Here is a 10,666-nt window from a genome sequence, read left to right as displayed (position 1 = left end):
GATTAGGAGCTTGGATCTTAAATTGAGTGAGTAAACTAAGTTTATTCTGTACTCATGGGGTCTGACCGCACCCATCTTTTAACTCGAGCCTTGATCTTAACTACACACCTGTGGTACACCCTGTTGCAGTAAACATCTCCAAGAGTGCATTTTGCCATGAAAGATATAAACACACGCATGCTCACAATGCAAGAACAAAATCATCTACACTCTAGCAGTTGGGAAATGAGGGATATTCTTTATTAGTATTCTCATTAGACCCCCCCCTGGGGTAAAACAAGGCAGGAGGTCCTTCACACACCAGGAAGAAAACAAAGAAAAGAAATAAACAGATATAAATACTAGATATAAATAAACAGATGCCCAATTTCTTTACAAAACGTTAAAAAGTATTTTAAAGGAATGTGAGCAACTCAGGTCACTGGTTGCGGCTGTCAAAAGCAAGTAAAGCTTCTTATGCAAACTGTTTACATGGACCATAGGCGGACAGTTGCAGCCACCTTAGATTCAAAGTTTACAAAACTCTTTACAAAAATCCACTAGCCTAGCCTAGCCTGTACTAAATACCTCCCTAAACTCTCTTTGACAGCAAGACTCTATATAAGGATTATAGAAGAAAGCTGCAAATATGACATTTTGTGCTCTCTGTTTGACTGTTTGTCTTAGCAGAAATATGATGTGTAACCGAAATAGTCCTGCTGCAAAAGATGCACAGACAGCACTGGGAGATGAGTTCCCAGTAGATGGGTGGCAGAAGAGGCCAGGAAATCCATCAAGTCTGTTTTTATAGCCTAAAAAAAAAAAAACAGATTGTACTTTAGAGATTGGAATCAGGAATTGGAGCAGATATTTTATTCATGCCTCATTTTTATTTGCCTTTTTTTGAATTATGCTTTGTTTTTGTTTTGTTTTTTGTTTGTTTTGTTTTATTTTAAGTCTGTATTCACCAGTAAAAAAAAAAATAATAAAAAGCCCAGTAAAGTATACATAGTGCCACTAATAACTCTTCTGGTTGAATCTAAGTTCTTGGTATTGGTACCAGCCTTATTTCATACACACTATTATTCCTATAGGTGTAAAACCCCATTTTGGCTGAACTGTAGTTGGGTTTTCATACTGGTGGACGGGCACAGTGTCAGCCACTGTTTTTTTAATGCCTAAAATAAGCCTTAACTTACATTAGAAGATTTTTTTCACTGGCTGCATTTATTGAAAAAAGTGTAGTTTGTAAACCTCGCCGAAGGGCAGATGTTTATAAAGGCGATCATCAGAATTTTAAAAACAGGGGAAAATGCAGAGTTTCTTATTCCTTACTTTAAATAATCATTAACTGTGTTTTGGATAAAATTTCAATTAGCTACAATGGAAACTTAACAGCTAAAATACAAAACACAACCAGCGCAGATACTGTATTTGTTCTAAGCATGGACAAACCCTGCAAACCCTGTCAGCTTCATGACATACAGTATGCCATCATTGCTTTATGTAACCAACAAAGAGTAGAGCAATAATCTCTCACTAAATTGTGTTTCATGTTTGGCACATCAGAAGATTTCTGAGACATCGACTGATTGCTGTCTGTAGTCGATGCACTGATAGATTGGTTAATGTGAGGAAAAGCTTAATGTAAAATGAATGCAGGCAAGCAAACGCACAAGTGTGTATAACCAATGCACCGCACATAACAAACACTGATATGCCAACAATCAATAGGTTTGTATATTAAGTTCATCTTGAAATAAGCATCATCATCACCATTTGAAGTCATTAAATAAACTCACCTGAGACAACAATCACACCTTCTCCTAGGTGGACAGATTTTCCAAGGTCACAGTCAGTGCATATGGGTAGTCAGTTTTGTATTGATCATTGTCCTTTAGCTTTTCCACTTGGTTTCGGCAATAAATTGTGAGGCACTGAGAGGTTTCAATAGGCCTCAGAGGCAACCGGTGTAATATTATTTTATAGCACGGGTCATAAATTATCCTGTCTGTAATATCCCCACTGAGGCTTTTGGTAGGATGATGCAGTTTGTCTTGCAAGTTCAGGTTGGATGCTCAGAAATTTCACTCTCTACTGTGTGGGGTTTTGTTCAGAGAGGAAGTAAGCATTGGCTTACATAATAACCCCCCCGTCCCCTACCACAAAAAATACATAAATAAATCATTAAAAAAAAGCCTTCTCCCTAACGTGGAAATACGTGCATATTCCGTACCCCTTTTCTCACAGCTTCCCATGCATCTCTATGTATGTTCACACACACAAAGCTGTGTGTCACTTTATATCTTTTCAAACCAAATTTTTGCCGCTTCTTTTTTTTCTTTTTTTGTCCTGAGTCACAAAGCGACATGGCATGCCTGTGCATGTTCCCGTGCCTTCAGATTTAGAGCTGAACTAAAGGAGAACTGAATCAATGTTTTCAGAGCAGTGTCGTTTCCATTTTTCATCATTTTTTTCTTGGTGATTTCCTTCATAGCTCCTCAAAAGAGAGAGAGAGAGAAAAAAAGAACTGGGTAGGGGCAGAACTGATACTGAGCTAGCTGACTCGAACTAGACTATGTACTACTTGGTGAGAAGTCTTTTGTAACACACAGCTTTTAACCATATTATCCAGATCAATATGCCACCATAGGAAGCGTAGTGAGCGTATTGAGAGGCCAGTAATGAGCTCAGCGAGCCTACAAGGTCTGTGAAATTAAACACATTGCTCACCTGCTGCAGATATTGGTGAGCCTTGACTTTCAGTTATCATATTGGCCCACTGACACCAGTGGAACTCTTTTAGCAGGAATGTCCTGACTCCGGTTTACTACTTCTTCCTGTCCCCCGGACTCTAGCGTGTGTGTATGTAGTTCTTTCTTCGGATATGTTTGCAGACAGTACAACCCTCCATTGGTTGTATTTGGGATATTTAATTTAGTCAATTTCATTTACAAACCTGCAGCTGTGGTGATGCCCTTGTTAGAGTTTTAGAGTTTGTCTTAAGAAGGTCTGAAATTCAGTAACAAAGAAGGTGATAGCAACTGCAGGCTTTATGTAAATAAGTGAATTTTATATTATTTTTATAATAGCCATAGACAGTGATTATACTTTACAGCTTTATTGTACCTTCACCTTTGTCTGCATGAATGACACAGTGATTATTTTAAAAAACATATCATAGAACCTATTTAATCTGTTTTAATTGTGGTTAAGTAACAGCTCTATTCATCTCCCTTTCATTTAAAAAAAAAATGTCCTCAGCTAGACAGCTGGCTTATGGGTACATGGAAACTGAGGGAGGTCGGGAGGTTGGCTTCTTAAAATATAGGGCAGACTTCCTAATAAGGTGCAAATATCAGGCCTGTGGCATGAGAGAAGCAAATTGCTTTTTGACAGTATATTTAAGATGGTAATTGACTGTCATTTAACACAGTTCTCTCTGAACTGCTACGTGTGCCTGAGAGTTCCTCCCTCTCTGTTTCTATCTCACTCTTCCTATCAGCTGTCCCTCTGATTTTTTTTTCCTGTCCTATGCATCCATAATTAATTGTTGAGTGCTGATCTCACCCCACCCTGCCCCTCCTTAATAAATGAAATTCAGGATTATATTCCTAAATCCAGCGCTTGCTGTGGGATTTTACTCATTTTGATTCTTATTGCTGATTGACTTGTGGAAAGATGACAAGATGTGCCCATTCATTTTAAGGTGCTCACTGCACTCTTTCCAGCTCCTGCTGTTATGCTGCTTGTCATTGGCTACTCAAGAACCCGAAATGGCCTCTAATTGTGCCAGTCATTGCCCCGATTATCATGCAGGAAAGATGAGATTGCACTCATACACAGTTGCTAATGCTTCCCTTCATTGTGGGTGCAATTTTCTAGAGGCAATGTTAGTAACATAATGATGTTGTTGAAATGCAATCACACTTTGAGTTTTATGTATGCAAGCAAGATTCCAAATGGTTTTAGGAATTTTTATTAATCTTTTTTTTAAATTTTTTTTCCATTTGGAAATACGGAACAGGTGTGTATATTCATGGCCCACATTTAACTGTTAACTCTCTCTCTCTCTCTCTCTGACACACACACACACACACACACACACACACACACACACACACACACACACACACACACACACACACACACACACACACACACACACACACAGTTTCTAATTAAAGTTTTGCAATTTAAGATTAGATTTAACAAGTTAATCTCCACTACAGCTGTACTGCTTACATAAAAGTAACTTTTAGCTGTCCGTTGATTTGCATAATAAAGCACCCCGCTGCTATTTTTCTAGCTTTCATGGGATGACAATAAAACGTATGCACGACATCCACAAGACATGAAATTTGACTGTTTGTGCTCACTTGCCATTTTAATGTCCATTTTCTAACCCTTTCAGTTCAGTTTCCATCCTTTCTGCACCAACTCGCTGGATCTTTGTTCCTTTCCAAAATGGTTACCCCTCATCTGACGAGAAGAAGATGAAGGAAGGCGAAAGTGGAAGTGTGTGTGTGTGTGTGTGTGTGTGTGTGTGTGTGTGTGTGTGTGTGTGTGTGTGTCTGCATAAAGAGGTCAGAGTTGAATAATGATAAGGAAGCAGGCATCTGCAGAAACACTGCCTAGTTGCATGACTGTGGAGTGAGTTTTCACTTCATTCTGTTTCTCCCCCTTTTGCCCTCTCAAGCCTTTCTTTGATTTCCCTTCCAACCTTCTCTGTCTCGCCTGTGTCTTGTCTCATGCTACCACCATCCCCATCCATCTCTCTCCCTCTCTCTCTCTCGCTCTCTGTCTCCAGATAAGGCCAGTAGAGCTGCAGGCTGCTGGGCTGGTTAATTGGAACAGTAGAGTCTTGAGGCCTGGCCAGTGAGCCTTGTGCTTCCCACCAAAACATCTCCAGGCACCAAGACAACCACACACATGCTACTGGATACACACACACACACACACACACAACCACACACACATACACACACACACACACACACACACACACACACACACACACACACACACACACACACACACACACACACACACACAAAGTTATTTGCTCAGATTCTCATGCGCCCCCAGCGAACATTTTACAATGCAAAGCAGCTTAGATCTCGTGAACAGGTAGCATTCAGTATTTGATTCACACAAACTAAGAGAAGTGAAGTGTACTCACAAATATGACAACCTCTCTAATGCAAAATGGTGTAAATGACGTGAGCTGCCTTTGGTTGTGAGAACATGTTCATTACATTTAGCAGCGATTGGTGGTCTAAAATTCACTATTGTGCCAATATGAACAGATGCTGTAATTTACCCTGCAAGAAATGTAAAAAAAAAAAAAATTTTTACCCTCCCGATTTGAATGCCACACACTTTACCCACAACACAAGTGATAACATGACAGTTTGTTACCTGGGGCAGAAACAAACTACCAATACTGCTTTAAAATGCACTTAAGTCAGATTCATTTGGATTTACACTGACAGCGCTGCCCACATCTTTAGTCTGCACGGTGAAATGTTAGAAATAGGTGGAATCAAAGTGTAATGGTGATGAATGACTGGGAAAATCAAGGAAGGTGGGGGGGGGGGGGGTGTCAGGCATGATGGAAAATGAAAGGCATTATGAGGAGGTTAGTGTCAAACCAGGGAAGGAAAAAGGGGATGGATGAAAAAGCAAAACGTTTTATTAGAGGGTAGATGAGCACTCAACCATGTGAGAATTTTATAGGACATGTGCAAACTCTGTATGATAGTGTTCCTCTCTCCCACATTTGTACATTAAATTGTCACATAAAGAATTAAGCAGAAGGCATTCAGATCTAATAGCACCAGTGTGCGGGGGAGAACGTGAGATTGGATGTTGGTAATTAGAGAATTGAGACCTTTTTCCTAATTCCTTTCTTCAGTTCCTTTAATCGGTGCTTGTTTATTTTTTTTAAATAGTTTTGCATCGTCGTTGGAGGATTTTCACAAGTCATAAGCAAATGTTCTTTTTTCTACTTACTTCTTTTACGTTGCCATTCAGGTGCTGTTTCTTTCTTTCTTTTCCCAGAAAGGAAATTCATGTCTTTAACTGATATCTAACTTGTAAGACTAGTTGAAATAACCTCCCCTACACAGTATTCCTTTTAAAAAGCTTTCATCATTAACATTGCTGATTACTGAGTGACCTACCAATGAAGAAATTTCGGTGGCCTATTACTGCTGAATTGAGAAGAAATACCCTTTAATCGTAATATGAGGATTTATGTTGCATAATTTTTCGCTCACCATGTATATGTATGAATCAGTCTTAGAAATCTTATACTGGTCTGGCGTTTATCTTTCTAGATCCCTTTTGAACTGATCTTCTATAACTGCCCTCTGTTTCCCTCCTTAAAACATTTCAGTTTGCAGAGCAAATTAATTTAGTCTCCACGATTCACCCTGTCAAAGTGTCACAGTAAAAGTAGCAACAAGGAGTCCCACTAAAGTCATTATGAATCTGGCTGTTACAGAGCTAACAGCAAGGCTAAAGCCCTTGATCTCTTTCATTAGCATCTTCTCATCAAGGCTAAATGCAGTTAGTACTAACAACCAGAGCAAGTCACTAGTGGCTTAAAGCTGGCGAGGCTGATCAAAGTCAGTAATCTGATGCTGAATAAAGGACTGCACACCTCTGTTAGCCCACACGGTCCACTTGATTAAAGGGCTGTTTGAGCATGTGCTGTACGGATTCCTGTACCCCCCCCCCCCCCCCCCCCCCATCTTTGAGGCAGTCTCTCTTCAATTTTCTTCTGTGAACTGGAGTGACATGTAGGTTTGTGCACTTCTATGTTAGGATTAGCTTTTGTAATTCCATCCATCCATTCTCTTCTGCTTATCCTGCTCAGGGTCACGGGGGGGGGGGGCTTCCCAGCTGACATAGGGCGAGGGGCAGGGTACACCCTGTACAGACTGCCAGCCTGTCGCAGGACCTTTTTGTAATTCCTTCTCTCCTTAATCAGTTTGCCAATTTGTGTTTTAATCTCAGTACCACATTCCAGTTTTAGACAGGAATTTAGTCCAACAAATAATATTATAACAAAATATTTTGTAAACATTTCTGAAAATGATCCCATTTTATAGGTCAGGTATACATCTATCCAATTATCATTAATGATATTCAGCATTTTTTCTGTTTCCTGTGTATGTGCTTTTAGATGTTATGGTAGGTGAGAATAAAAGTTAAAGGGTCAGGTTATGCTAGCAATTAAGTTAGCAAGCAGCTACAGAGTATCACAAAACAGAAAATGGAAATCATTACAAAGACATTTAAGATATGGTCTTTAATGATCAGTTATTGCTGTTTTAAATTTTGTCATCGAGGGAGTTTTATATCAGAACACAGAGTATATGTGATAAGCTAATTTTTAGTTTGATATGTGTGGCTAGCTCAAGTTACAGCTTCCTTAGAAATATCGCACTACCAAAACATAACCTTCCCTTTTCTCCATCCTCCTTCCTTCTCCTTTAATGTTTGAAATGACTCGGCACCAGCCATCTCTTCCCATGTTTCTCTTTGCTGTTCCTTTTTATATTAAATCCTTGTGTTCCCACTTGACCAGGAATATTAAAAGTGGCTCAGCATGCCTCTCTGGTTAATTAGAGCACAGCAGTGGCAGCAACAGCTTCATGCTGACGGATGGTACACTGCTGAGCTTCTCACAGGCCAGGATTAATGGCTCTTGCCTGACAAGGATATGCTGTGTGTACCTGCTTACATGTGGAAGCTGTGTGTATATATTGCATAAGCATAGATGTATTACCACACAGGAATAGAATTTGCTTAAATAATATATTTTATTATTTATAATTTTCAATAAGCTTTAACTGTATGGTGCTTTAAAAATATTTTGTTATAGTGACAATTCAAAAATAGAAAATCCACAACACTGAACTGTGTGTAGGACTGCTGATGGCGTGCTGAATTTCTGCAGGAGGAGGAAGTTGAAAGCCTGGCGCAGCGCCACACAACAGGTGTAATCTGGTCAGCAGGGAATCTGCAGACATGGGGCCAAGGCATAGCTCAGTAAGAGATGGATTAAAAAAGAAAACCCACCTTTATACCAAGGCATAGTGCACATGTGCACACACTGGCTCTTATTTTTCCACGACAAAAACAAAAGAACAATGGTCCCCAAACTCACCTTAACCACACACATAAGTGTGTACATTTATTTACATAAATACATATTCAAAGCTCTATTCATGCATCATGCTCAGTTTTAGATACTGTAGGATTGAAACCATATAAAGTAGGACTGCAGTTCAAGATGGCTAAAAAAAGAAAGGCTACCTGAGGAGAAAATGGATATAGTTTTTACTGTTCTAATTATATATTTATTTTTATATATTTGAGTTGGTCTTATCTTTCTGACTGTATGTGGCATTTGAGTGCCTTGTCTAGGGATGCATGATATCTACTAAACTGGCATCTGATAATCTCGACAGTGAGACATTTTGATAGAAGATCAAATTAAAATGTGCTTTCACTGGACGTGAGTGCAGTTAAATGAATTCTTCCATTGGTACGCTGTGTGCAAGGTGCTATTATTATAATTAGAACAAACACATCCTTCATTTTTGAGCGGACACTTAAAATACATTTTCATCAGTCTTTCAATTTTTGCCTGCCTGTTTTTTTTTATTATAAATTAAAAATTCAGCCATAAATTTTCCGCTGCATTGTAGCAAATCCAAACTCGGAAGAGAAAGCAGTGGTGAAAAGCAAGCAGGTTAAGAAGCCAAACTACGCGGCTTGTTCTATTGATCTCTCTCTGCTCTGTCTCAGTGCTGTGGTACCAGTATCACAGCATGGCACCTACACAGGAACATTGTGAGTTGAGTGATTGCCCCCCCCCCCCCCCCCCCCCCCCCCCACACACACACACACACGCACGCACGCACACACTCAGGTCTTTTTGTGCTGGGCTAATTTTATTGTGGATAAGATGCTGTAGGTATGAAAATGATGACATCTCCCTGACTTGGATTTCTGCGGTTGTCATAAATGGGCATATATCCAACCTTTGTCTCAAGTGAATAAAAATAATAAAATGGGACAATTTCCACCGTAGTGTGATTGCAACCAGACACCCTTGGTACTGTTGGAGTACGTATCTTTTCAAGATAGTGTGAACATTCCCATGGGTTAATGTGTGAGGAAATGGGTCAGTGATGGCTCACATGACCATGTAGCCATTCAGCAGTCCAATCAGGATGCACGTATAAGACCTGGTACAGACTGTGCTTTAACTTAAGTTTAGTTTGGATTTTTTTAGGCAGATGGATATCAAGCTAGGAGTTCTATAAAAAAAAAATAGTAAACATTATTTTTAGATTGCAATTGACTAATGCTGATTTTGTCTTAAAACAATGCATTTAAATGCTATGGGGGGCACTCAGACTTCTTTGAAAAGAACCAGATGCAGGCCCAAAACACAGTTCAGGTTAACACTACACAGTCACATAGTGACAGCTGATTTGCTGAGTCCAAATAGTTGCACATGCAACCTGAATCAATCACAGCCACACGTGGTGCAGTCCTCCGAGCTCTAGTTATCTCTTGAGGCTTGTTATGTTTCCTCAGTGTCCTTGGAATTTAATAGCACCATCAGGCAAGCCAACTAAGATCATATAATAAGCAGGAACAGAAAGCATGGAGGATACACTAAAATCCAGCATGGTAACCTTCATAAATGCAGCAGTAAGAAATGCAAGAAATGTTTGTTTGTCTTTGGTGGTAGAAACTCTCCAACAAGACAGAAATTTCTCAGAGTATTCAACTTGGCTAGGAATGTTTTGGTGCTATTTATCCACTAAGTTGCACAAGGGCAAACTATCAAATTTTCAGTATATTTAATGTACCTTTATACCTGCCATTGTAAATGCATAGATCAATTACTATGCATTCTTGAACATGATATTTTTCTACTTATTAAATTGCATTCTATCAATTGTGTGACGGTGTGCATATGTCTTTGTGTATTGAACAGTAAATGTGGTATGTTCTTGTGAAAATACAGCATGTGGCTGGCATTTTTGTTTTTCAAACAAGTGAACATACTTATGCATATATTGTAGCAAAAGAGAAACGAATGTGTTGAAATACTGCATACTGAGCTCTGTCTCTGAGACCAAAATAAACCGGCCTGGTTTTATCACTCCTAGAGGGATGGTGTGTCTGCCACATATTTGTAGACATTTTGTCTTACTGTGCTTCACATTTACCAACAGCTAGATTTACAGTTTGCCATGTGTTTGGTGTCTTATGTGTTCATGTAAGATTTGTGAAAAGCTGCAATCATAAAACGCTGCCTATAGGTCTTTAACACTCCTTTTGATGTCAGAAACTTATTGAGAAGCTTATTGGTGTCTGTACTCAACACAGACACCAGATCTTGGGCAGACATTTAGGAAGGTAGATAATGGGAAAAATGTGAATCAATGTCCCACCCTTCTGACACTTAAATGCCAAATATGATACTGGGTGCGAATCCCTCACAACATCCATCTAAAGGCAGCATTAATTTGTTGAATTATCAATGTGTCATCTTCCATAGAAAAATGATCCCATCTTTGTTTGTTTTCCTCCCTCTTCTGTATCTCAACTCTGTTTGTCCCCTCTGTTCTCCCTAATCTTTTTCCATTGACGT

Source organism: Archocentrus centrarchus (assembly GCF_007364275.1).
Source record: "Archocentrus centrarchus isolate MPI-CPG fArcCen1 chromosome 18 unlocalized genomic scaffold, fArcCen1 scaffold_23_ctg1, whole genome shotgun sequence".
In the NCBI taxonomy this organism is placed as follows: Eukaryota; Metazoa; Chordata; class Actinopteri; order Cichliformes; family Cichlidae; genus Archocentrus; species Archocentrus centrarchus.
Note: the sequence above shows the minus strand (reverse complement) of the source record.